At 43.8% G+C, this 27,962-nt stretch overlaps 1 long non-coding RNA gene across 2 annotated transcripts; it reads right to left on the bottom strand.

The window, feature by feature from the left end:
* LOC123328614 lies at window positions 1-27,312 on the bottom strand. 2 transcript variants are annotated; one of them, XR_006543545.2, is made up of 3 exons: window positions 24,077-26,615; window positions 3,710-3,907; window positions 1-593 (listed from the first exon to the last, which is right to left on the bottom strand). It is a non-coding gene; the product is annotated as an uncharacterized LOC123328614 (long non-coding RNA). The 2 variants fall into 2 exon arrangements; XR_006543544.2 differs by lacking the exons at window positions 1-593; window positions 3,710-3,907 and adding an exon at window positions 12,607-14,276 and having other exon boundaries at window positions 24,077-27,312.
* Between the last annotated feature and the right edge of the window lie 650 nt (window positions 27,313-27,962).

Here is a 27,962-nt window from a genome sequence, read left to right as displayed (position 1 = left end):
AATCCCAGGGACTGGGGAGCCTGGAGGGCTGCTGTCTATGGGGTCGCACAGAGTCGGACACGACTAAAGCGACTTAGCAGCAGCAGCAGCATGTATCAACAGTTCATTCTTTTCACTGCTGAGTAGAATTTCATTGTAGGAATATATCATAATTTGCTTATTCATTGGCCCATTGACGGACCTTTGGGTCATTTCCACTTGAAGTCATTATTAGTAAAATTTACCAATATTTGTGTTTACGTTTGTGTAGACACTTGTTCCTTTTCTCTTGGGTAGCTTCCAAGGAGTCAAATTGTTGGGTCATTTGGTAAGCATATGCTTAACTTTATAAGTAAGTGTATGCTAGGCATTTTTAATTTACCTCATTTAATTTTTGGACCACTCAAAACTGAGGATATAATCATTTTCTCTCCTTAAGTACACTGAGGCTCATAGAAGGTGAATGACTCACCTAGGCTCCTATAGCTTGTAAGGACAGATATGGAATACACACCCAGGTTTGTCTTGCACAAAATCTTTGTTTTTCCGTGACCATCTTGCTTTTATTTATCAATTCGGCAAGGAAGACTGGGTGCTGAACCACCACTCCATCCCTGCAAAAAATAGATGATGAGTTACTTATATCCTTCTAATGTCTAAATGCACCTGGTTCAGGAAAGATAGAGTGACCGTATTAGAGTAAGGGAACTCCAGGGAGATGGGGGGAAAGATAGTGACAGAGGAAGAAAGCTTGCCTAGACCTGACCTGGGACAAGGACAAAGATATTACTACCTACAAAGATCCCCTGGAGGAGGGCATGGTGACCCACTCCGGTATTCTTGCCTGGAAAATTCCATGGACAGAGGAGCCTGGTGGGCTATATTCCATAGGGTAGCAGAGTCAGACACAACTGAAGTGACTTAGCACGCATGCACACAACAAGTAATATACCTACCCGTGTGGAGTTTATGGTTTTGAAATTTATAATTGATTGTCTATAACCTGTCAGGCTGAAAATACTACCTGTGAATAAGGAACATGAAGGAAGCAGTCATGTTTTCAGTCTGTGTCAGAGAGTTTTAAAGTCAACATCCAGCCAAGTGAGGTTAAGGTAGAGAATAACATCAACCTATACACTGACCAAGGCAACTCAATCAATTACAGCTGAGTAAATACCCCTCTACACAGACCTCAGAACCCACAGGCCAGAGAATCAATTCCCTGGAACAAGGAAATAAAGGAAACGGTTGGGGTTAAATTCAGATCTTTAGAAGAATTCTTAAGGGAGGAATTGGCCCACATGGCAAATCTGTTACTGCTAAAGATGCAAACTTTGGCTAATGTCCAGAAATAGAGACTATTAAAAATGCATTAGAAGGGTCGTGTTTACATTTCTACTGCCAACAAAAAACCTCTGCTCATACAAAACAAGGTCCCTTCTGTGTATTATAGACTTTAGTGTCCGCCAATAAGCAATAACATGCTTGAATTCCACAGAACTGCCATTCTTGGAAAAGTGCAGAATATATTCCTTGAGTTCATGGCCAGTATGTGGGTTAAACTGACAACCGTAACAACTAGATATTGTACGTTTCTGTCTGACCCTGGTCCACTGCTGTATCACATCACTGCTCTAGGTCTCAACCTTGCCCCACACCAGGAGGATAATAATCTCTGCTACTTATCTCATGAGACGCTCTCATGAACAAATACATCCTAAGATGCTATGAGGTTTTTAAAGTACTTCAGTTGTTTAAACATATATGCTTTCCTGTTTACATTAATTGCTAATTGTTAAAATGTATTTCTGGCAGATGGAACACAGGTGTCCATCCCTTTTCCCCTCAAAAATTCATTAAAATGACAGTAAAACAGTTTTTAAAACATGAATCCAGAGAGACAAAGAGACAAGTAAAGGATATCATTGGAAATAAGAGGAGTCAATTTCTGAAGCTGGAGGAGAGGCTAAAGGCAGCTGCACCCAAGGACTGTAGAGACAAACATTTATGGGAACCCAGGAGGTGGAGGGACAAAGTCCTCTGATAAGGCTCAAGACAGAGAAGAAAGGGAAAAGTCTACATAGGATTGGAAGTTGCTACTGCCTTACTCTAAGAAGGTTTCCCTTCTTTCCAGGCATTCATTCTACAGATCAGATGCACAGACCTTGGGGGGAGTGGTATACAAGATTTGTTTTGGTATGGGAAGGAAATATTAGAATTATGTTTATAATTTTTCTTAACAAAATAAAAACAAGCTCTACCAAGATTTAATACATATGCTGATGGAGAGTAGTACATGTAAAGTCCTCATGCCTAAATGCACAAAGATGGATAGGAACCAAGACAAAGTTCAGTAGAAATGGAACCAGAGAAGTTTCAGCCTGTTTGCCAGAGTAAGGATCAGAGGCTATAAGCAGGGGCATTACTGAGTCTGTGTAGACTCAGTACAAATACTGAGACCAAATATAGGAGTCCGCTGACCCCTTTCTCTGCCCACCCAGGAGATTAGAGGACACTCCTCTGGGGAATGGAATCACTGGAAAGGAAAGATCTGATCATAAAACAGCTGGGGTATCCCAATGAAAGGTGAAAGGGTGAGTTTGCAGCAGTTCCATTTGTTGACAAGCTCTCTCCTCAACACAAATCCACAGAGAAAACTCCATTTCACTTTCAAATCCCCTCTTAAATATGAGAAGACAACTAGAGGTAAGTAGAAGTTTGAGGAAAGCTTCTAGCATAAAGGATGAGGGCCAAACTAAAGAACTTACAGGGCACAGATAATGTTAACAGCAGGAAAGGAAAAAAGAAAAACAAAGTATATACATATCCATATAATTAATAATCCCAGAATAATTTTCAGGGAAAAAGAAATCCCTAAAAAATATGTATAAGAAATAAACATGAACATACTATGTTATTTGAATAATATATGGTAATACATACTGACTTTATTGGGACTAATTTATTGGCAGAATGGAGGGAGTAAAAGTCAATGGGCGGGCACTGAACTGTAAGAAAGCCAAAGGAAAGTCATCGAATACCCTGGATCAGCTGGGGCTGGACCCCGGCAGATAATGTCTTGCTGCTGCTGCTGCTAAGTCGCTTCAGTCGTGTCCGACTCTGTGTGACCCCATAGACAGCAGCCCACCAGGCTCCCCCGTCCCTGGGATTCTCCAGGCAAGAACACTGGAGTGGGTTGCCATTTCCTTCTCCAATGCATGAAAGTGAAAAGTGAAAGTGAAGTCGCTCAGTCGTGTCTGACTCTTAGCAACCCCATGGACTACAGCCCATGAGGCTCCTCTCCATGGGATTTTCCAGGCAAGAGTACTGGAGTGGGGTGCCCTTGCCTTCTCCTGGATAATGTCTTAAAGTGACATGAAATACTCTTGAGATATAGTATAGAATTCTGGGAAGATGGCAGTGAGATCAGTGTGGTTATTTTCCCTCCCAAAGCATCCCTCTAAAAACACATAGAGAAACTAAGGTAGCAAAAACTAAAACTTCGACAACAAAACTAGGCGATGAGGTCCCCTGAGAACTCCAGATTACAGGTCAGTCATTCAGTCAGTTCAGTTGCTCAGTCATGTCTGACTCTTTGCAGCCCCAAGGACTGCAGCACCCCAGGCCTCCCTGTTCATCACCAACTCCCAGAGTTTACTCAAATTCATGTCCATTGAGTCAGTTATGCCATCAAACCATCTCATCCTCTGTCATCCCCTTCTCTTCCCACCTTCAATCTTTCCCAGCATTTGGGTCTTTTCAAATAAGTCAGCTCTTCGCATCAGGTGGCCAAAGTATTGGAGTTTCAGCTTCAGCATCAGCCCTTCCAATGAATATTCAGGATTACGGGTGAGGACAATCCACAGTTTATAAGACGTGACGGCTACCAGCATCTGAGCAGAAGGAAGAAGTGGAGTAGTTGGTGGACCTGAGGAATACAAAATGACCAACAAATAGTCACTAGAGAGCTTGGGTGCCAATTTGTTGTGACAGTTAGAACTGAGAGGGATTCACACAGTTTAATAGCAAGTGAGTGCATGGTGCTGTCTCTATGCTGTGAGGGGGATGAAGTAATTTGTGCCCTGTGAATTCTTAGAATTAAGGAGTCAAGGATCCATTCCAGGGGGAAAAAAATGCCACATTGAAGAAAAGTGCTGGGAACAGAGCCCTCCTTGAGAAGGACAATAAGGGAAAGGAAAAAATGAGGTCTAGATAAAACTGAATAAGGAGAACAGAGTGAGCCATGTTTAAGGAGAACAGAGTGAGCCATGTTTAACACTTAAAAGTATTAAGTGTACTTTCACAAAAACAGTAGGAACCCTTTAGCCATAAACTTAGAAAAACTTTCCAAAACTGGCCTTCCTTCTGAGAGTTCAAGAACGCTAGTTTCACATAAAAAATGAGGCAACGTGGAATGCAAAATTATAACTGCACTACATTCTGTAGAATATATATGCACTGTTAGTGCTAATGTAAATTGGTACAGCTGCTGTGGAATACACTATGGAGATTCCTCAACAAATTAAAAACAGAACTATTATACAATCCAGTAATTCCACTCCTGAGTATTTAACCAAAGAAAATAAGAACACTACTGCAAAAAGATATATGTACCCTTAAGTTCATTGCAGCATTATTTATAGTAGCTAAGACTTGGAAGAAATAGATGAATGGATAAAGATGATTTGGTATATATACATAATGGAATATTAGCCATAAAACAAATGAAACTTTGCCATCTGCAACAACATGAATGGACCTAGAGGGTATATCAGACAGAAAAAGATAAACGCTGTATGATTTCACATATATGTGAAACTGAAAACAGAAATGAACAAAGGTAATTAAATGAAAGCAGAGTCATAAAAACAGAGAATAAACAGGTGGTTGCCAGAGGGGAGGAAGATGGGGAGGTAAGGAAAACTAAGAGGTACAAACTTTCAGTTACAAAATAAATAAGACACAGCTATGAAATGTACAATGTAGGGAATACAGTCAACAGTTATGTAGTATCTCTGTATGGTGACAGATGGTAGTAACTAGACTTATGGTGATCATTTTGAAATGTTCAGACATATCAAGTGAAGGGCTGGAAAAAGATTTTCCATGCAAATAGGGACCAAAAGAAAGCAGGAGTAGCAATACTCATATCAGATAAAATAGACTTTAAAACAAAGACTGTGAAAAGAGACAAAGATGGTCACTACATAATGATCAAAGGATCAATCCAAGAAGAAGATATAACAATTATAAATATATATGCACCCAACACGGGAGCACCGCGGTATGTAAGACAAATGCTAACAAGTATGAAAGGAGAAATTAACAATAACACAATAATAGTGGGAGACTTTAATACCCCACTCACACCTATGGATAGATCAACTAAACAGAAAATTAACAAGGAAACACAAACTTTAAACGATACAATAGACCAGTTAGACCTAATTGATATCTATAGGACATTTCATCCCAAAACAATGAATTTCACCTTTTTCTCAAGTGCACATGGAACCTTCTCCAGGATAGATCACACCCTGGGCCATAAAGCTAGCCTTGGTAAATTCAAAAAAATAGAAATAATTCCAAGCTTCTTTTCTGACCACAATGCAGTAAGATTAGATCTCAATTACAAGAGAAAAATTATTAAAAATTCCAACATATGGAGGCTGAACAACACGCTGCTGAATAACCAACAAATCACAGAAGAAATCAAAAAAGAAATCAAAATTTGCATAGAAATGAATGAAAATGAAAACACAACAACCCAAAACCTGTGAGACACGGTAAAAGCAGTCCTAAGGGGAAAGTTCATAGCAATACAGGCACACCTCAAGAAACAAGACAAAAGTCAAATAAATAACCTAACTCTACACCTAAAGCAACTAGAAAAGGAAGAAATGAAGAACCCCAGGGTTAGTAGAAGGAAAGAAATCTTAAAACTTAGAGCAGAAATAAATGCAAAAGAAACAAAAGAGATCATAGCAAAAATCAACAAAACCAAAAGCTGGTTTTTTGAAAGGAGAAATAAAATTGAAAAACCATTAGCCAGACTCATCAAGAAACAAAGGGAGAAAAATCAAATCAATAAAATTAGAAATGAAAATGGAGAGATCACAACAGACAACACAGAAATACAAAGGATCATAAGAGAGTACTATCAACAATTATATGCCAATAAAATGGACAACATGGAAGAAATGGACAAATTCTTAGAAAAGTACAACTTTCCAAAACTCGACCAGGAAGAAATAGAAAATCTTAACAGACCCATCACAAGCATGGAAATTGAAACTGTAATCAAAAATCTTCCAGCAAACAAAAGCCCAGGTCCAGACGGTTTCACAGCTGAATTCTATCAAAAATTTAGAGAAGAGCTAACACCTATCCTGCTCAAACTCTTCCAGAAAATTGCAGAGGATGGTAAACTTCCAAACTCATTCTATGAGGCCACCATCACCCTAATACCAAAACCTGACAAAGATCCCACAAAAAAAGAAAACTACAGGCCAATATCACTGATGAACATAGATGCAAAAATCCTTAACAAAATTCTAGCAATCAGAATCCAACAACACATTAAAAGATCATACACCATGACCAAGTGGGCTTTATCCCAGGGATGCAAGGATTCTTCAATATCTGTGAATCAATCAATGTAATACACCACATTAACAAATTGAAAAATAAAAACCATATGATTATCTCAATAGATGCAGAGAAAGCCTTTGACAAAATTCAACATCCATTTATGATCAAAACTCTCCAGAAAGCAGGAATAGAAGGAACATACCTCAACATAATCAAAGCTATATATGACAAACCCACAGCAAACATTATCCTCAATGGTGAAAAATTGAAAGCATTTCCTCTAAAGTCAGGAACAAGACAAGGGTGCCCACTTTCACCATTACTATTCAACATAGATTTGGAAGTTTTGGCCACAGCAATCAGAGCAGAAAAAGAAATAAAAGGAATCCAAATTGGAAAAGAAGAAGTAAAGCTCTCACTGTTTGCAGATGACATGATCCTCTACATAGAAAACCCTCAAGACTCCACCAGAAAATTACTAGAACTAATCAATGACTATAGTAAAGTTGCAGGATATAAAATCAACACACAGAAATCCCTTGCATTCCTATACACTAATAATGAGAAAACAGAAAGAGAAATTAAGGAAACAATTCCATTCACCATTGCAACGGAAAGAATAAAATACTTAGGAATATATCTACCTAAAGAAACTAAAGACCTATATATAGAAAACTATAAAACACTGGTGAAAGAAATCAAAGAGGACACTAACAGATGGAGAAATATACCATGTTCATGGATTGGAAGAATCACTATAGTGAAAATGAGTATACTACCCAAAGCAATCTATAGATTCAATGCAACCCCTATCAAGCTACCAACAGTATTCTTCACAGAGCTAGAATAAATAATTTCACAATTTGTATGGAAATACAAAAAACCTCGAATAGCCAAAGCGATCTTGAGAAAGAAGAATGGAACTGGAGGAATCAACCTACCTGACTTCAGGCTCTACTACAAAGCCACAGTTATCAAGACAGTATGGTACTGGCACAAAGACAGAAATATAGATCAATGGAACAAAATAGAAAGCCCAGAGATAAATCCACGCACATATGGACACCTTATCTTTGACAAAGGAGGCAAGAATATACAATACATTAAAGACAATCTCTTTAACAAGTGGTGCTGGGAAAACTGGTCAACCACTTGTAAAAGAATGAAACTAGAACACTTTCTAACACCATACACAAAAATAAACTCAAAATGGATTAAAGATCTAAACGTAAGACCAGAAACTATAAAACTCCTAGAGGAGAACATAGGCAAAACACTCTCTGACATACATCACAGCAGGATCCTCTATGACCCACCTCCCAGAATATTGGAAATAAAAGCAAAAATAAACAAATGGGACCTAATTAACCTTAAAAGCTTCTGCACATCAAAGGAAACTATTAGCAAGGTGAAAAGACAGCCTTCAGAATGGGAGAAGATAATAGCAAATGAAGTAACTGACAAACAACTAATCTCGAGAATATACAAGCAACTCCTACAGCTCAACTCCAGAAAAATAAATGACCCAATCAAAAATGGGCCAAAGAACTAAATAGACATTTCTCCAAAGAAGACATACAGATGGCTAACAAACACATGAAAAGATGCTCAACATCACTCATTATCAGAGAAATGCAAATCAAAACCACTATGAGGTACCATTTCACACCAGTCAGAATGGCTGCGATCCAAAAGTCTACAAGTAATAAATGCTGGAGAGGGTGTGGAGAAAAGGGAACCCTCTTACACTGTTGGTGGGAATGAAAACTAGTACAGCCACTATGGAGAACAGTGTGGAGATTCCTTAAAAAACTGGAAATAGACCTGCCTTATGATCCAGCAATCCCACTGCTGGGCATACACACTGAGGAAACCAGAAGGGAAAGAGACACGTGTACCCCAATGTTCATCGCAGCACTGTTTATAATAGCCAGGACATGGAAGCAACCTAGATGTCCATCAGCAGATGAATGGATAAGAAAGCTGTGGTACATATACACAATGGAGTACAACTCAGTCATTAAAAAGAATACATTTGAATCAGTTCTAATGAGGTGGATGAAACTGGAGCCTATTATACAGGGTGAAGTAAGCCAGAAAGAAAAACACCAATACAGTATACTAATGCATATATATGGAATTTAGAAAGATGGTAACAATAACCCTGTGTACGAGACAGCAAAAGAGACACTGATGTATAGAACAGTCTTATGGACTCTGAGAGAGAGGGAGAGGGTGGGAAGATTTGGGAGAATGGCATTGAAACATGTAAAATATCATGTATGAAACGAGTTGCCAGTCCAGGTTCGATGCACGATACTGGATGCTTGGGGCTGGTGCACTGGGACGACCCAGAGGGATGGAATAGGGAGGGAGGAGGGAGGAGGGTTCAGGATGGGGAACACATGTATACCTGTGGCGGATTCATTTTTATATTTGGCAAAACTAATACAATTATGTAAAGTTTAAAAAATAAAATTAAATTAAAAAAAAAAAAAGAAATGTTCAGACATATCAAATCATCCTAGTCTACCAAGAATTAGCATAGTGTTATCAGATCAGATCAGATCAGATCAGTCGCTCAGTCGTGTCCGACTCTTTGCAACCCCATGAATCGCAGCATGCCAGGCCTCCCTGTCCATCACCAACTCCCGGGGTTCACTCAGACTCACGTCCATCGAGTCAGTGATGCCATCCAGCCATCTCATCCTCTGTCATCCCCTCTCCTCCTGCCCCCAATCCCTCCCAGCATCAGAGTCTTTTCCTCACCCTCACATGAGGTGGCCAAAGTACTGGAGTTTCAGCTTTAGCATCATTCCTTCCAAAGAAATCCCAGGGCTGATCTCCTTCAGAATGGACTGGTTGGATCTCCTTGCAGTCCAAGGGACTCTCAAGAGTCTTCTCCAACACCACACTTCAAAAGCATCGATTCTTTGGCGCTCAGCCTTCTTCACAGTCCAACTCTCACATCCATACATGACCACAGGAAAAACCATAGCCTTGACTAGATGAACCTTTGTTGGCAAAGTAATGTCTCTGCTTTTGAATATGCTATCTAGGTTGGTCATAACTTTCCTTCCAAGGAGTAAGCGTCTTTTAATTTCATGGCTGCAATCACCATCTGTAGTGATTTTGGAGCCCAGAAAAATAAAGTCTGACACTGTTTCCACTGTTTTCCCATCTATTTCCCGTGAAGTGGTGGGACCAGATGCCATGATCTTCGTTTTCTGAATGTTGAGCTTTAAGCCAATTTTTTCACTCTCCACTTTCACTTTCATCAAGAGGCTTTTGAGTTCCTCTTCACTTTCTGCCATAAGGGTGGTGTCATCTGCATATCTGAGGTTATTGATATTTCTCCCAGCAATCTTGATTCCAGCTTGTGTTTCTTCCAGTCCAGTGTTTCTCATGATGTACTCTGCATATAAGTTAAATAAACAGGGTGACAATATACAGCCTTGACGAACACCTTTTCCTATTTGGAACCAGTCTGTTGTTCCATGTCCAGTTCTAACTGTTGCTGTCTGATCTGCATACAGGTTTCTCAAGAGGCAGGTCAGGTGGTCTGGTATTCCCATCTCTTTCAGAATTTTCCACAGTTTATTGTGATCCACACACTCAAAGGCTTTGGCATAGTCAATAAAGCAGAAATAGATGTTTTTCTGGAACTCTCTTGCTTTTTCCATGATCCAGCAGATGTTGGCAATTTGCTCTCTGGTTCCTCTGCCTTTTCTAAAACCAGCTTGAACATCTGGAAGTTCACGGTTCACATATTGCTGAAGCCTGGCTTGGAGAATTTTGAGCATTACTTTACTAGCATGTGAGATGAGTGCAATTGTGCGGTAGTTTGAGCATTCTTTGGCATTGCCTTTCTTTGGGATTGGAATGAAAAGTGACCTTTTCCAGTTCTGTGGCCACTGCTGAGTTTTCCAAATTTGCTGGCATATTGAGTGCAGCACTTTCACAGCATCATCTTTCAGGATTTGGAATAGCTCAACTGGAATTCCATCACCTCCACTAGCTTTGTTGGTAGTGATGCTTTCTAAGGCCCACTTGACTTCACATTCCAGGATGTCTGGCTCTAGGTCAGTGATGACACCATCATGATTATCTGGGTCGTGAACATCTTTTTTGTACAATTCTTCTGTGTATTCTTGTCACTCATATTTCAAAAACAGATAAAAAAAATAATTCATAGAAGAAGAGATTAGATTTGTGATTACCAGAGGTGGGGGTGGGGAATTGGATGAAGGTAATCAAAAAGTACAAACTTTCAGTTATAGAGAAATTATTAGAGATATAATGTACAAAATAATAAATATAAATTAACACTGCTGTATCCTATATATAAATTTGACAGTAAATCCTAAGAATTCTGATCACAAAGAAAAAGTTTATTTTCTATTTCCTTAATTTTGTATCTTATGAGAGATGATGGATGTTCACTAAAATTATAGTGGTCATTGTTTCATGATGTTTGTAAGTCCAGTCATATGCTATACAACTTAAACTGGACAGTGCTATATATCAACTATGTCTCAATAAAGATGGAAGAAAACAAATCAAAACAAAAAACTCAAAAAAACCAAATTGAGGAATAAATATGTTGTATTTCATAAACACGATAGTAAATACCACAAGTAGCTGAAAGAGCTGGAAATATTTGCCTTTGGGAGAATTGGAGGCAGGAGCTGCATATATATATATATATATATATATATATATGCAATGCAAACAGTACTACCGGCTTTATATTTATCCATCGTCTACTACTATGAAAATTAAGTTTTTTCAATTAAAAAGTGTATATTCCCATTAGGGTCTGTCTTAGTGGACTATATACTCCAGTGCTTGTCCTACCTCCAAAAACTTAGTACATATACATGAAAAATAGACTTCTAATGAATAAACAGTTGATTTCATTTCAGAATCAGAGACAGCCAGTGTCTAAAACCAGTTCTGCCACTGTAGATTTGGGGGAAATGGTTTTAATCTCTAGGGAAAAAAAAATGCACACAACATAGGAACACTTACCTGGGAAATTTGATGCTAAAATATACCATAGTTGGATCTATACCTAGGTTTGCTTACTTAGGCAAATTTACTTCATATATGGTATTCATATATGGGCTTCCCTGGTGTCTCAGATGGGAAAGAATTGGCCTGCAATGTGGGAGACCTGGGTTCAATCCCTGGCTTGGGAAGATCCCCTGGAGGAGGGCATGGCAACCCACTCCAGTATTCTTGCCTGGAGAACCTCCATGGACAAAGGAGCCTGGAAGGCTACAGTCAATGGGGTTGCAAAGAGCCGGACACAACTGAGTGACTAAGTGCACACACGGTATTGTTGGGGAAGACTTGGTTACACTACTTAAGATAGGATATATAAAAGTGTGCCAACATTTTTTCAGGCTCAAAGATGTACAAACTTTTGTATAACAATTGATAATAGAGCTACCAACCTAGGGCCTCAGTTATCATTGTTCAGTCGCTAAGTCATGTCCAACTCTGCCACCCCATGGGCTGCAGCACACCAGGCTTCCCTGTCCTTCACCATCTCCCGGAGTTTGTTCAAACTCATGTCCAATGAGTCACTAAGTAAAACAGTAGTTGAGGACCTTGGCCAAAGCTGCTTTTTAATTTAGTCACCATCTACATGTAGATACTCCAGGGTCTAATTTTTGCTCCTGTGTGATGTTGAAATGCAGATTAAATAACATTTTCTCACATGCAACATCACACATCTAGAAAATACACCAAGTTTTTGTGATCAGAGGCTGTAGGGTCATCGTCACAGAGAGTTGCCAAGATGGGCTGGTAAGTGATCAGATCAGTTCTCCTGGATACTTAAGAGTGGTCAGCTATCTTTGGGCTTTTTTTTGTTTTGTTTTGTTTTTGAGTCCACTGGAATGATGGTTCAGCTCTTCATTGACAGAGTATGGAGACCAGCAAGGATTCAAAAGGAAATTTTCTTTGACAGGTTATCAGTCACCTCAGGCTGTCATAACAAAATACCATAGACAGGATGGCTTAAACAACAGAAATTTATTTTTCACAGTTTTGGAAGCTGGGAAGTCCAAGATAAAGGTGCTGGCCAATTTGGTTTCTGGTGAGAACTCTCTTTCAGGTGTGCAGACGCCTTCCCACTACATCCTTATATGGCTTTTCCTCTAAGGGTTCATGGAAAGAAAGAGATATCTGTGTTTCTTCCTCTTCTTCTAAAATTTCCAGCCCTATCAGACTAGGGCCCCATCCTTATGGCATCATTTAGCTTTTATCACCTCCTCCTTCAAATATATTCACATTAGGTAATTGATCAAGGCTTCTAATATGAATTTGGGAGTGACATCAACATTTAGCCCTTGACAAAGTGCATCATTAGTAGCAGTAAGATATCGATAACTGACACATATACAGCACTTTATGGTTTACAAAATACTCTCGCATCCAGTTATTTTTTAACCTCTCAACAGAAGGTATGGAGGAAAAGGTTTACTACATCACATTGGCTGATGAAAACTCAGGATATTTTTTTTAAGAATGCAATTAAACCAGCCATCTTTCGGGTACTTTTAATATATATATATAAGTTGGATTTTTTATTAAAAAAAGAAAAAATCACATTAAATATGAATGTGAAACACATTCTATCATTCTAGCAAAGGACATTTGAAAAAGTCAAATGATTATTTTCTCTTCCTCTCTCTTGCTTTCTTTTTTCTGTCTTCTCTAGCCAACACTAACATCCAATTTTCAATGTGGTGTTTCATTTAGATGCCACCCAGGGAGTCATGCCCCCTGCTATTTCATCCGACCTCACAGGGCACACGTGGTCATCTGGAGCTGGGTAGGGTGGGGTCACACACAGTTACTTGGGCTTGGAGGTCTGGGTGAAATCTGTCCAGTCCCCAAGACCACACTTACAGGGGCAACAGAGCTCACTCGAAAAATCGCTGCACTGGAACCCAGGCTGGCCTCTGTGGCAGACAAGAGATGAAGCCGTGGGCATTCGAGGTCAGCCTCTGGAATCTGCCCTGCCTCCTGCCCAGACTCATGGGCTCCAGGCCCTACCTTGCACAGACTCTCAGCTTTTCTCATCTCCAGCCCAGCTCTTTGCTCTGCACCTAAGGGCAGGTCAGGGCCTCCCGGTTTTCTGGAGGAAGTCCTCGCAAAGTGAGCTTTCCAGAATCTGGTCTTGAAACATACCCTGAGAGAGAGGATCTCTGACTAAGTCAGGGGGGACATTTTTCAGGCAGGATCGGGCCTGTTCCCTAACTGCAGGCCTTCTCAGAGCCTTTGGTATACTGATGTGCTGATTTGCCATAAGAAAACCAGTAGCATGTGTGCTTCTCCCAGACTCATTGTCAGGGACCCCTCTCTGGAGCGTAGCACCACTTCCCATCCTCGGGGCTGGTGTCACTAGGAACACAGTCTGGGAAACGCTGTCCCAGCCAACATGATCTGTGCTTTGAGCTCCTCACCCCTTCCCCGAGGGTCCAGCCCTCGACCTGTGTCCGGGTTTGCCCCAGTCCTCTATTCTTTCAAAATGACAGAAGGTGCTCAGGTGCAGGGCCTTGCACTTGCAGGTCTTGATATTCTGCCCGGCACCCAGGAGGCCTTTCAAGCAGGTGGGACTGGACTGTGCAGGAGAACAAGCAAGATCACAGAGTTCTGCCAGCAGATGGTCCCCGGAGTTTATAAGGACAGGTCTTATTAATGGGAAAAAAAGAAACAATTTGTTATGAACTCAACCAAATCCTTTGCTGCCCTGGCGCTGCCTCTCAGGAAGCTTATCTGACCTTGTCACCAAAGCAGAGACGACCTCCAGGGCCTGAGCTGAGGCTGAGGCTACTGATCACCAAGACTCTCCTTACCAATGATAATCACTAATCAGGAATTTCAGGAGCAGCTGGGGTGAGCATCAGTTTATCAGTGAAATTCACTGTGGCAAGTCTTGGGAACGTTTCCATGTAGGGTAGAAACAAGCATGCAGGTGTGTTCTCAATCATCGTCATCATTAAAGGAGATAGAGAAGGGGTGGCCGGACTCCAAAGTCACCCCCAAGACACAGCTGCCCACTCACCACCTTGCTTAGACCTCTCTCCCTGCCTCCTCGTATCTGAGTTGCATGGGACGTGGTTTAACCAATGGAAGACAGTGGGTCAGGCACTCTGCTAGCTCCAGACCAGTGTGTCAGTAAGCCCTGAAGACCCTGATCTGTGACGTGGGGACCCTGGGCCTCCAGGTCCATGTACAATATCTGCTGCCCTATTGGAGGGATGCCCAGGAAAGGCTACGTGGAGTGGATGCAGAGATGACCCCAGCCAAGCCAAGCCTTCCCAACCAAGGGGCCAGACAAGCAAAGAAGATGTTTGCTTTGTTCTGTTCCTGGCAGACATCACAGGGGACAGATTGAGCTATCCCCACCATGCTCTGTCCAAGTTCCTGACCTTCAGAATCCTCAGAAATCATAAACATGGTTGATTTCAGCCATGATGTTCTGGGGTAGCTTGTTAAGCGTGTATGCATGCTAAGTCGCTTCAGTCATGTCCAACTCTTTATGACCCTGTGGACTGTAGCCCACAAGTCTCCTCTGTCCATGGAATTTTCCAGGCAAGAATACTGGATTGAGTTACTATTTCCTCTTCCAGGGGATCTTCCTGACTCAGGGATTGAACCTGTGTCACCTGAGTCTCCTACATTGGCAGGCAGATTCTTTACCAACTGCGCCACCTGGGAAGCCAGGGTTGTTAAGTTTGTTAAGCAGCAATGAATAACGAAAACAAAGAGGAAGTGGGGGACCCTGGTTTGGAGTCAGGGTTCCAGAAAAACAGAAGCACAGTTAGAGACAGAAGGAGGGATGAAGAACCAGTGACAGACCTGGAGGGTTACTCATCATAAAGAGGATTCAGACTCAGCAAAGTGGGGTCCTCTTGCTCTGGCCACACCTGGGGTCCCGAGCAGGAAGAGAAGGGAGGGCAGGCTCTCCGATTCAGCCACAGGAGGTCTGAGAGTGGGGCGTTATGGTGGAGCTGGGATTGCCTGACAGGGAACCCCTATCATCTACGAGCACAGTCACAGGGTCTCAGGGACCAAGGTCTTCCACATACATGCAGCACCACCGATCCACACCCCAGTCCTGTGTGGTGGGCAATATGACTGCCCCCTTCTGTCTTAAGACGTGGAGGCTCAGATACTGACAGGGCAGAGGTCTGGTCAAGAGCTTCAGCTGGAGTCTGTGGGGGCATGTGACCTGGCCCCTCATCCCCAGGAGATGGAATTGAGTCCACTTTTCACCGCTTTTTCCCCTGGATGTGGGTGGGAGGTGCTTCCACTTCCACAAAGGTCCCATGGGAAACTCAGCCTCCCTTTCTTTAAAAGAGCTCCCAAGGAAGGCGTGGATGTGACTCATCCCTGACTTCAGCTGAATCCTGCACCAGTTATCTGACCTCCATGGGCTTTTGTTTCCTCCTCAGTCAATGGAAGAAAAGCTATGACAAACCTAGACAGCATATTAAAAAGCACAGACAACACTTTGCCAACAAAGGTTTGTATAGTCAGAGCTATGGTTTTTCCAGTAATCATGTATCGATGTGAGAATTGGACCATAAAGAAGGCTGAGTGCCAAAGGATGGATGCTTTCAAACTGTGGTGCTGAAGAAGACTCTTAAAAGTTCCTTGGACAGCAAGGACATCCAATCAGTCAATCATAAAGGAATTCAACCCGGAATATTCATTGGACGGACTGATGCTGAAACTGAAACTCCAATACTTTGGCCACCTGATGTGAAGAACTGACTCATTGGAAAAGACCCCGATGCTGGCTGGTAAAGATTGAAGGCAGGAGGAGAAGGGGATGACAGAGGTTGGATGGCATCACTGACTCAGTGCACAAGAGTTTGAGCTCTGGGAGATGGTCAAGGACAGGGAAGCCTGGCGTGCTGCATTCCATGGGGTTGGAGTCAGACACGTACAACTTAGTGACTGAACAACAGTCAATGCAGATGATCATAGTACTTACCTCTGAACTCTGTGGCTTCTAGGATGACTTCAGTTACCTTTTGTAAAATACTCAGAGCACTGCCTGGGCATAGTCAAGGTTTTGTATTTGTTAAGCAGGTAACAACCGAGATTCCTAGGCAGCTGCTGTAGTCCACATGCCTCCAGGTGTGGCATCTTTCTACAGGAACCAAGCCCTCCATGGGGCATTTGCCCTTTATCAGGGTGAGACAGGGACCCCTCCAGGGAGTATGAAGAGGGTGTGGTGAGGTTTCCCCCAAATCCTCCTGCCCTCAGGGGTCCTCTTGGGTCCTGCACAGTGTGTGGGGTGCCCCAAGGCCGGGGAAAGGCTCACAGTAAAAAGGGGCAGGGGGAGCCGAAAGCAGGGGCAACTTTGCTCCACGAAGCTCATCCCAGTCCTGCTTGTTAATGTAAAGTGGACGATGCCACAAGCCCCTGGAAGCTAGTGTACAGTTGGGCCCTGGTGGTCTTTGCTGTGAATGAGGTTTGAGAGCCCAGGACAAACCTCCAGCCCCACTTTCGATGGAAGGTGGGGGAGCTAGAAGGCATTTTCACCGATGTCATTTTCATCACAAAAATAATGCTACATACCATGGTTGGCTTCTCTGCGAAGTCTCAAATCCACAAGAACATGACAAGCATGAGACAGCAAAGTGTATTAAGCACTGAACACGAGCAACTCTGTTGAAGCATTTCATTTGCTTTCTCACCTTTCTTCTCCACAATAATCCTCCCAGGTAGAGACTGTTACTATCCGTAATTTACAAATGAGGAACCTAAAACTTAGGATAAGTAACTGGCTCAAGGTCTTGAAGCTAACCTCCCTCGGAGCTAGTACTCAAATCCACTTTGAGGTTGGTACTCTTACCCACTGTGACATGATTATTGGTGATAAAAATAATACTAATATCAATACTTTAAAATGACTGTGTTTTTAGGAATCCGTTTCCATATGGCTTGGAAGTGCTGCCAGTCACTCAATGTTGGCGCATTTGGCTGTGGTCAGGACTAGGGAGCAGAAAACAAAGGGTCCTTGGTTCACAAATGCAGGCTGTCCCCCCAGGCTCTCTGTGGAATTGAGCCCCTGCTGGGTCCCACTTACACTGTCCATCCCCACACCTCTGCAAATAGAAATCGCTGCCCCTTTTGCAGATGAGAAAACTAACAAAAGTTCACCAGCCAGGAAGGAGGAGCTGGGACAGGAATGCAGGATGCCTGACTCTCAAGCCTTCCTTGGTTACCCATGGGGAAGGGTGGAGGGGGTGCAACTATTCCTAGAGGTTTGGATGACCCAAAATATTTAAAGTATGGCACCTTCAAGGGGGTGAAATGTGAGAGGGCAAGGGATCAGCCAACTGGCCTCTTTTAGTCTGTATGTACCGGTTATACTAGAGAAATCAAGGCAGCTTAGCAGACACTAACAATGAACACATTCCTTCTTTCATTTTTATTATCCAATGCCTGTTCCATGCCAGGGTGTTGGTTAGTAACCATCTTTATCATGATTAATACCCATAGCACACCTACAACGTGAATATTTGTTTATCCCCATTTTACAGCCAAAGAGACTGATGCTCAGAGAGATAACATGACCACATCTGTCCCACTCCACACTTGTGTTCTTTCCACTCCGGGTGTGTTAGGGATAAGAAGAGATGGGTAACTCCTCACAACTCTCTGCATTATAGAATTGTCTTCTTATTTTTCAGGCAATGAAAGTGAGGCTCAGGGAGGTTTATGGTTCCCTGAAAGTTCCTGGATGTGACGTGAAGGTTTAAGGATTTGAACCCAAAAGGTTTCCTTTGCATTATCCCCATCAAGAGCAAGAACCCTAGGGTACTATACTTCAACACTCTATGCTTCAGTGTCGCCTACATAGGCGAGCAGGGCTTCATATCCAGCGATTCCTCTGCTAGGTATCAGTTCAGTTCAGTTCAGCCGCTCAGTCATGTCTTATTCTTTGCAACCCTATGGACTGCAGCACGCCAGGCCTCCCTGTCCATCACCAACGCCTGGAATTTACTCAGACTCATGTCCACTGAGTTTGTGATGCCATCCAACCATCTCATCCTCTGTCTTCCCCTTCTCCTCCCACCTTCAGAGTCTTTCCCAGCATCAGAGTCTTTTCAAATGAGTCAGCTCTCTGCATCAGGTGACCAAAGTATTGGAGTTTCAGCTTCAATATCAGTCCTTCCAATGAACAGTCAGGACTGATCTCCTTTAGGATGGACTGGTTGGATCTCCTTGCAGTCATACCCAAATAAAACAAAAACGCTAATTCGAAAATATTCATGGACCCCAAGCTTCACAGCAGCATTATTTACAATCATCAAGATACGGAAGCAACTTAAGCGCTCATCAACAGATGAATGGATAAAGATGATGTGGCATATTTACCTGATGGAATATTAGTCATAGAAATGAATGAAGTTCTGCCATTTGCAACAACGTGAATGGAATTATGAAGGAATTATGCTTAGTGAAACAAGTCAAAGACAAATACTCCATTATCGCTTATATGTGAAATCTAAAAAATGAAACATACAAAAGTATATACAAGACAAAAGCAGACTTGCAGGTACCGAGACAAACTAGTTGATACTAGTGGGGAGAGGGGAGTTGGAGGGACAAGCTGGGGGTTCTGGATTAGGAGGTATAAACTACTCTGTGTAAAGTAAACAGGACATCAGGATATACTGTACTGCACAGGAATATGGCCAATATGTTGTAATAAGTTTATGTGGAGAATAATCTATAAAAATATTAAATTACCATGTTGTACACTTGAAACTAATGTAATATTGTAAATCACTTCAGTTTTTAAGAAAACATGGGAGCGAGTAATCATAGCAGTGCAAAGCTTCCCTCTTCTCTACCACCAACCCCTGGAGCTTTGTTTCCATCCCCACACGGTATTTCTGGGTCTGTTTCTTTCTGCACATGACCTTTCCCCCAACAGGATGCCTTTTGTCACTCTCCAATGGCCTATTCACAGCATCTCTCAACCTCTTTTGTTCTTTTCTGGCTTTGAGAACATCTATGTGTCGCTCAGCCAAAAATTTTGCTCACTATCTAATTCATCGTCTTTCTTGCAAGAAAGCCAAATGGGGATGAGATACAATTATTTGTCGATTTTCAGCCAGTCCATATGTCTCCCACTGTGAGAGTTTGGTTCTCCTCGTGGACCCTCTTTGTTTTTAGCGGAATTGCATCCTGGGATCGTGACCTGGTTTAACATCCTAAAGAACAAGTTTAATCCATCTTTTCTCTCTCGATGCATTTTAGCCAAAATCCTTAAACCCCTTCTGTAGCTAACGTCTGAGCTGCCACAGCTGCCGTGACCAAGAGTCATACTGGTTTGTCCTCAGTTAACAGAAGTGGAACAGCCCTGCAATGCACTGAAATCAGCCTCAGTTCTTCTGTGAGGAGGGAAGCTGAGATGGTTCCCCTCATCACGGTGAGCAAGAGTGGACAAACAAGGAAAGGGCTGGGGTACACTTCGGACTCTGGGACAAATGTTTAGCAAGGTCCAATGATTGAATTTGGGCATTCTAAGAATATGAATGGGGAAAAAATTATACCTTCATTTTCATTCATCTCTCATTGAAATTTAGCATTTCGTTTGATTATGAAAGCAAGCAACAAGCCAGAGTGGTATAAATAGTAGAGCAGCTTTGCCACCCATAGACATGCAGATATCTTTATATTCTACAGTTGTTGCAGACATCAAAATATCATGCACACCCTCCGCTGCTTCAGACTTACGGAAGATATCATATCTATTCCAGATATAACGTTGGGTTATTAAATTCATGAAAACAATGCACATATTGTATTAGATCTCAAATTGAGGGTTTAAAAATTATATATATATATATATATATATATATATTTCTCCACATATACAGATATATAGGTGTGGTGGTTTAGTCACTGAGTCGTGTCTCACTCTTACCACCCCACGGACTGTGAACATACCAGGCTCCTCTGTCCAATATATAGGTGCATAGATATAATATTTAAGCATAATAAAACATTAATTATGTTTACTTTTTGTAACCCTAGTGTATTGTTTCATGCATTAAGAATCTTTGCTCTGAGAGGGGATCCTCAGGCTTCATCAGACCACTAAAGGACCCATGGCATAACAATGGTTAATATCTGCTGCTGTAAGAGAAGACTGGGGTTTCTTATACCCTCTTCCCAACAGGAGGAGGGAAAAAAGGAGGAAAGAAAGGAGAAGGAAGAGTGTGTGAGGACTGGAAATGACACCAAAAGAACCCAGCGGACCAAGACAGATGAAACAGAGCTTTCCAAAACCGTTCCGCGAATATGGCACATAAGACTGAGTGAAGTAGAGATTTAAAGTAAAGAATCTGACAACAAATCTTGAAACCCTCCACACTCAAATATCTGCTGCAAGATAAACACTGGCAAGCTTGAAGAATGCCCCCCACCAAGGATCCCAGTGGCACTACTTCCAACCCAGGGACGCTACAGGACGGCAGCCTCAGTCAGAACCTGCGAAGGCTGAGGCCAGGATGAGTTCTGGGCTTCACTGGCTCCTACGTGGAACAACAGCACCCAAATGCCCTGAAGCAATGGAGGAAGGAATCGGGTGCTGAGACTCTGGATCACTCTTGGGCTCCTGCCCAGGACGTTCATGGCAGAGGTGGAGTCGCCCAGTGACCTTCCCCTGGGAGCTGGCACCCCACTGAGGCAGCCTAGAGGAGAGCACGCCGGTGGACTCTGAGTCACAGTGGCTGCTGGGTCAGCCCACACCCGCTCAGTTTCCCCTTTGGTTATTACATCAGATCAGATACAGCCTTTCAACGCTGACTCAGCTGAGGGGTCCAGCACCCCTATTCCCCACTTTCTAGCATCTTCTTCACCCCTCTCACCAAGGAGGGGGGGGCTCTCATCAGAGACAGGGCTCCCCCAGAAGCCGTCCCTAAGACCAGGTGCAGGCTAGAGGAGTGGGGAGGACAACAGGGAAGGGAAGGTGGCCAAACAGGACTGTGTAATCAACCCAGTTACCTCTGGAGTGAGCAGGGCTTAATCCCACTGGGGAGCTCTGGGAGCTGGTGAAAGACACACCAGCCTAGGAATGCAAGTGTTGGCATTTAGAAGGCAGCTGCAAGGTGCCAAAGAGAGACAAAGAGAGAGCAAGAGGATACCCCTGGGCATGAGCACCACTGCTTAGAGCTAAGGTTTCTTGAATTCTTGTTAGATACCCAGTGCTCTGCTAAATGCTCTGCAAGCTTTGTTTTCATCACTACAGTGGTGGTGGTTTACTCACTAAGCCGAGTCTGACTCTTGCAGCCCCATGGGCTGTAGCCCGCCAGGCTCCTCTGTCCATGGAATTCTCCAGGCAAGACTACTGGAATGGGCTGCAGTTTCCTTCTCCAGGGGATCTTCCCAAGCCAGGGGTCAAACCCACATCTCCTCATTTGGTAACTCTTTTTTACAGAGGAAGAAATAGAGCCTCTGTCTCTCTCAGCGATCAAACTAATAGAATGCAAAACTAGGAACTGATCAAGGCTTCTCTGATTTGAATACAGCTCCTTCATTTTTCTATGAAACTGTACTTTTTCTAAGATCTCAGAGGCCCTGTACAGGGCTGGCTTCATGGACATGTAACCCACATGTTGACATGGGATACCAGGTTCAAAAGGGCCCCAAGCTTGTTTCAAAGCTTTGCAATTTCACCGTCTTGAAACCCACGAACTTTTGAAGGAAGGGTCTTGTATTTCCATTCTGCATTAGATGGCAAATTATATAGCGGATGCTGACTCAGGGCCTTGCCTAGCTAATTCTAATTTACCTAAGAAATGCCTCTCAAACTCTCAATCACTTAAAATCTGACCGACTCTACAGAATTAACTGAAAAATTCCTGCCACATGGATAATAATTTTCCTCCCCCAAATTACATGAGAATTAGCAGGTGATAATGGTTTAACAGCACACTCCCAGCAACAAAGACAGGCCAAATTATTCTCAACAGCCCCGGCTGTTACTTGAATCTTCTCACTTCTTCCCCGTGTCATAGCACAGCAGTTAATGACCTGCAATAAATCCTAGAAACTGCGACTTGAAAGCCATGGAGGCCCAGCGAGGAGGCAGATCTATATTTTCTTTGAGAGGTGGTATCTAGGTTACCTGGGCCCAGCCAGGATTCCTAGATTCCTAGATATTAATGCTATTCCTCTTTTAAGACCCACCTCAATATCTCTACTGTTTCACCCAGAGACTTATATTTTTTCTTTTAATCACCTGTACTTATCCTCATGGGCTTCCTTGGTGGTTTAGACAGAAAGAAAAATCCATCTGCAATGTAGGAGACCCAGGTTCAATCCCTGGGACACGACTAACGATTAAGCACCTATCCTTACATCTGACCTTTCCAGACGGCTTTGCTCTTTAAAGTGCAATGGCTGGGTTATCAGACACAGGTGATCCTAGCTGTGGTTTCAGAGGGGAACCACCCCAAAACCAGACAAGTCACATGCTGAGGTTCCCCAAGTCACGTGCTGGGACTGCAGCCATTGTCCTGTGGCACCTGGAAGCCCCTCCCCCACCCACACGCCTACATGCATGTGGTCCCAGAAGGATTTCATGAGGCCACCAATGCTCCATACACACCTTTTGCTGTTGTTGTTGTTCAGTCCCTCAGTCATGTCCGACTCTTTGTGACCCTATGGACTGTAGCCCACTAGGCTCCTCTATCCACGGAATTCTCCAGGGGCTCTTCCTGACCCAGGGATTGAACCCAGGTCTCCTGCCTTACAGGCAGATTCTTTACCATCTGAGCCACCATGGAAGAAGCAATTCCCCATTCAGCTAAATCTTCTCCACTTGGATGGTTCCATGTGACACAAACTAAGGTTGAATCACTCTCCAGGCTGCCTGGGAAAGTGTTTAAACAAACTCTTCCTCTCTGGCAGCATCCCTGGAGAGCACCTAAGGGAATTCCACGTCGGCAAGTCCTTAACCTCAGCTCAGAAAACTTTTTCTCGACTTACTCAGTCAAAACCTGACCCGCACTTAACTGAAGCTAAATATTGTCTTTATCCCTTTTAAGACGAACATTACCCCTTTTGCAGCAGAAACATAAACACGTTTGACCACAGGAAACTATTCCAAACCTACTGGAGCTGTTACATGATATAGAATAGACGCACCATAATCTTTCCAAAATCTGAAAAATGCTAAATTCCATAGCACATTTGTTCCCCGGGGTTTTAGCTGAGGGTCCCATCCCTAACATCGCAGTCACAGGATGCTCACAGTGTGGGGCGTGGAGCCTGGCAGCCTCTCGTCCAAGAAGCTGGGAAACTGAAGAAGGGGTGAGACACACTGCTCGTTCAAAACCGGGGGAGTCAGGGCTGAAATCCCAAACTGGCCCCTCGGCAAGGAGAGGCCGAAGAAACAGGCAACCCACCCCGGACTGGTGGGTGGCAGGTTTAGTAAGCAAGAGAATGTACATACCAGGCTGGTCTTGGGTGCCTCAAGACGAGTAGATCTCTGCAGCTGACGCCAGCATCTTGAGTGCACAGAGCGGCCTTCCCTGGGCTCAGTCACACCTTCAGCCCAGATGGTCTCAACCACACAGGGCTCTCTCAAGCCTGTGTCCTTCAAAATGGCTCTGGGACTGACTGGCGGGCAGGACATTCCAAGGATTAGGACGAGGTGAGGAGCCTGGGTCCAGCTCAGAGGTCAACCAACCATCAATCCTCTCCAAGACCTCCAACAATGAACCAGCCTGCAATGCAGGGGGGATTCTCATTGTTTGGGGGAGGCCAGGCGGGTGCTTTTTCATGGAGGAGATATAACTGGCCTAGAAGGCAGCCTGGGGAGGCAAAGCCATCCTGGAGGTGCAAAGGCACCGAGGCTCCAAGCTGTAGCGGACAGGTGGAATCAGGGAGCCAAAGGCCTTGAGGGGAACAGGAAATAGGCTAGAAAAGTCACTTAGGGAAATGCCTTGAGTCCTCACTGATGCGAAGCTTGGTGACGCCGCTGGGGAGTGTTTTCAAGAAGTTAAGTCCTGGCCAAGCTGGAAAGAGCCCAGAGAGGCTGACTGGCCAGGCGCCCCCTCTCCCCTCCAGGGACCCAGAATAGAAGATGATGAAGGTGGAGGCTGGTGGAGTTTAGTCTGGAGGAGCTAAGGCTGCAGTGAGACCTTGAAGGTGGAAGGCAAAGGGGCTCAGGAAACATGGAGAACCCCATTCTCAGGAGCCTCCCACGTGAGCTGGAGGAGCCGGGAGCCCCCCAAAGAGCCCAAGGGGGGGCCTCATCTCCTGCCACTGGCCATCACCACTGGTGCTTATGCTGTGACTCCCCTGCTCAGCCAGGCCCTCAGCAAAGCTCTTCTTGTGTATTTCACTTATCCGTGGAGGCTTCATTATTTAAATCGCAATTAATCCCCATGTGCGGGCGCTTGCCTGAGAAGTCTGTTTAATTACCTCCCTTAAACTCCCCGGCGGCACACAGCCTGGTCTGCTTATTGATCACCCAGCCCCCCCATTTCCCCCTCAGAGCCCACGGCTGGAGCGGCTCCAGAGAACTGGTCAGGAGCAAATGCCAAAGGTCAGCATGCTCCTCCTCCTCATGTACAGGTGGCCTCACGGTGGAGAACAGGGCTCAGGACAGTCCTCTGTTAGGACAGCATCCCAGGCCCCCACCGCCCATATCCAGGTGCCAACCCCGCCGGAGGGCAATTTCATCCCCTCCCACTAGCCAGACACACGGTTCTCTCTGCGTCTGTCTCAAGCAGTTGCCCCCTCCCCAGCACGCTGCCTACCCCGTGCCCATCCCAATCTCCTGTCTTCCAGGGCCTCGTTCAAGCCCCACTTTCTCTACAGCACCTTTCCTGCCCAGATTCCTTCTTCTCATCGTGATGACCACAGGGCCATGCTCAACACCTGGACAATTGGTTGGGCCAATCTCAGCCGGCAAAACTGACCCTGCCTCCTCTGAGCTCTAGTTATAGACTAAATGTTTGTGTGTCCACTCCCCACCCTCAAATCACCAGTCTGATGGTATTTGGAGGTAGGGACTTTGGGAGGTAATTTAGGTCATGGAGGTGCAGCCTTTATGCATGAAATCGGTGCCTTCATAAAAGGGACCTCAGCTCATTACTCCTCTTTCTGCCATGTAAAGATATGAGATGTGAGCCTGCAACCTGGCAGAGGGCCTCACCGGAACCTGGCCATGCTGCTACCCTGATCACAGACTTCCAGCCTCCAGAACAGTCAGGAATAAATGTCTGTTGTGTATAAGCCACCCAGTATCACACTTTGTTATTGCAGCTTCAGCTGCCTAAGTCTGTCTCTCTCCTCCTCTCTCACCCATCACACAAACATACAAGCACACACACACACCTCTAAGGTCCAAGAAGAGAATCTCATGAAGGATCAATTTGAAATGATCCACTCCAGTATTCTGGCCTGGAGAATTACATGGAGTACAGTCCAAGGGGTCGAAATGAGTCTGACACAACTGAGCGACTTTCACTTTCCCTTTTTCAGAAACAAGAAGCACCCCCCAATGGAAAGGTTCTCACTTTGGATGGAGAGGCACCTTTGCGAAGTAGACAGATGGAGGTGTGAACAGTCTATGAACTGCTGGTTCCAATCTTAAAATGGGGCTCAGAACTGAGGCATTTTCTCTCTTCCGTTTAAGCCTCTCCGTCTCAAATTCACAGTGATGCCACTTTAAATCATTGGCTTTTCTATCTACCCCTTTTCTAATAGCCTGTTTAAAGCTGGAAGATGAACCTCATTTTTTTCAAAGTGTAATTGGAGAGAATTTGCATGATCCATGAGGTAGCAAGTGGGTACTGAATTATGTATGATCCCCTCTAATAGGCCGGAGCTTGTTTGGAAAGTGTGATCTTATAAACTACTAGGTTTGCTTTTTATGGCAAATTGAACACCATTCCCCTTTCTTGCTTTACATATTCTCCTAATTAGGGGAGATAAAATAGATTTTTGACCTGAAAAAAAGTGATTTCTTTCCAAGAGCCCACATTTGTATGGAAAATTAAGCTCATTTCAGTCAGCTGCACCCTCTAATTTAGAGCTGTTGTCGGCATAAAGTAGCATCATAAAAGATTTCCCCATCAGGAGCTCTTACGCAATCAAGACCTTAAGGTGACATTCGCAAGTTCAGGAAGGACAGGGAGGCTTGCTCCTCCAGTGGCCTCAGAAAGTCTGGTGTGAGACTTGCGTTTCCCTAAGGGTGATTTAAATTTTGTCTGTATTTTGCTTATCTGTTCCTCAGGAGGCAGAGCACTTGACATTAATAATAATTGCTCCTCCTCCTTGAACCTGACAGTGCTCCAGGCAAGTGAGCCAGCTGCTTTTGTGACTCAGTCTTGGGCTTGAGGTGGTCCTTGGTGGCACCTGGTCCTTCAGCAGTGATGAAGCAGCTGTCCTAGAGGTCCCTGGGGAGCCTGAGTGGTAGTGGGCCTGCCCGTCCTTCTTTATGGGTATACAGAGGGGCAAGAAGTAGGGGAACAGTTTGGGGGGAGAGTGTGATGAGATGTGAGTCTTCCCAGGGTTGGGGGTGGTGGTAGAGGGAATATAACCAAGCAGGACCCTACGAGGCCTTTCCAGAGTAGACCCCCACCCATGTCCTCTGCCTGCGTTTTGTCTGTAGCAAAAACTTTAGTCAAAGAATAAATGTAATCAGATAAATGAGGAAATGCAGAAAGAAAAGAAAACAGTCAAGCAGGACAAAATACTCACAGTTCAGTTATTAAACAAAGTCAAGGACCTTTAGTTCTTCCTCAAGGACTGTAGATAATATTCTGAGCCATGTCCTGTGAGCTGTTTTGCAGAGATGAAAACCCCACCAGGTGGAACAAGTTTACTGTATGCTGTCCACGAGCACGTGGACCGTAGGCCAGTTGGAACCAGAAGGTTGATGATGCTGACTCTTGATTACCTCACCACCAACCAATAAGAAGACTGTCCACGAGTTGATCACGCCCTGCTCCGTGAACACTGACTCCTCACTACCCTCTCTAGGGCGGGATACACAGTTTTGAGGGCATTAACCTGCCATGGCCTCCTTTGCCTGGAAAAGTAATAAATCTATTTCTTTCTATTACATCACCCAAAATTCTGTCTCTGAGATTTAACCCGGCACCAATGCACAGAGGCTGAATTTCAGCAACAGGAAATCTGTAATTATCCAGAAAGTATCAAAGCACTGTGATCCTGGGTAATGGATTCCCTGATTTCTGCTCTCACTCCAAGTGGGGAGAAACTCTTCTTTTAGACTTTAAAACCCCCCTCCCATCGTGATAGGCGGTAGATAAATACTGACTCTGTAAAGAGGCCATACACATAGACTGTGTGGGTTCAAGGGA

Source organism: Bubalus bubalis, chromosome 12 (genome assembly GCF_019923935.1).
Source record: "Bubalus bubalis isolate 160015118507 breed Murrah chromosome 12, NDDB_SH_1, whole genome shotgun sequence".
Taxonomy (NCBI): domain Eukaryota; kingdom Metazoa; phylum Chordata; class Mammalia; order Artiodactyla; family Bovidae; genus Bubalus; species Bubalus bubalis.
This window is presented reverse-complemented; position numbering and strand designations above follow the sequence as displayed.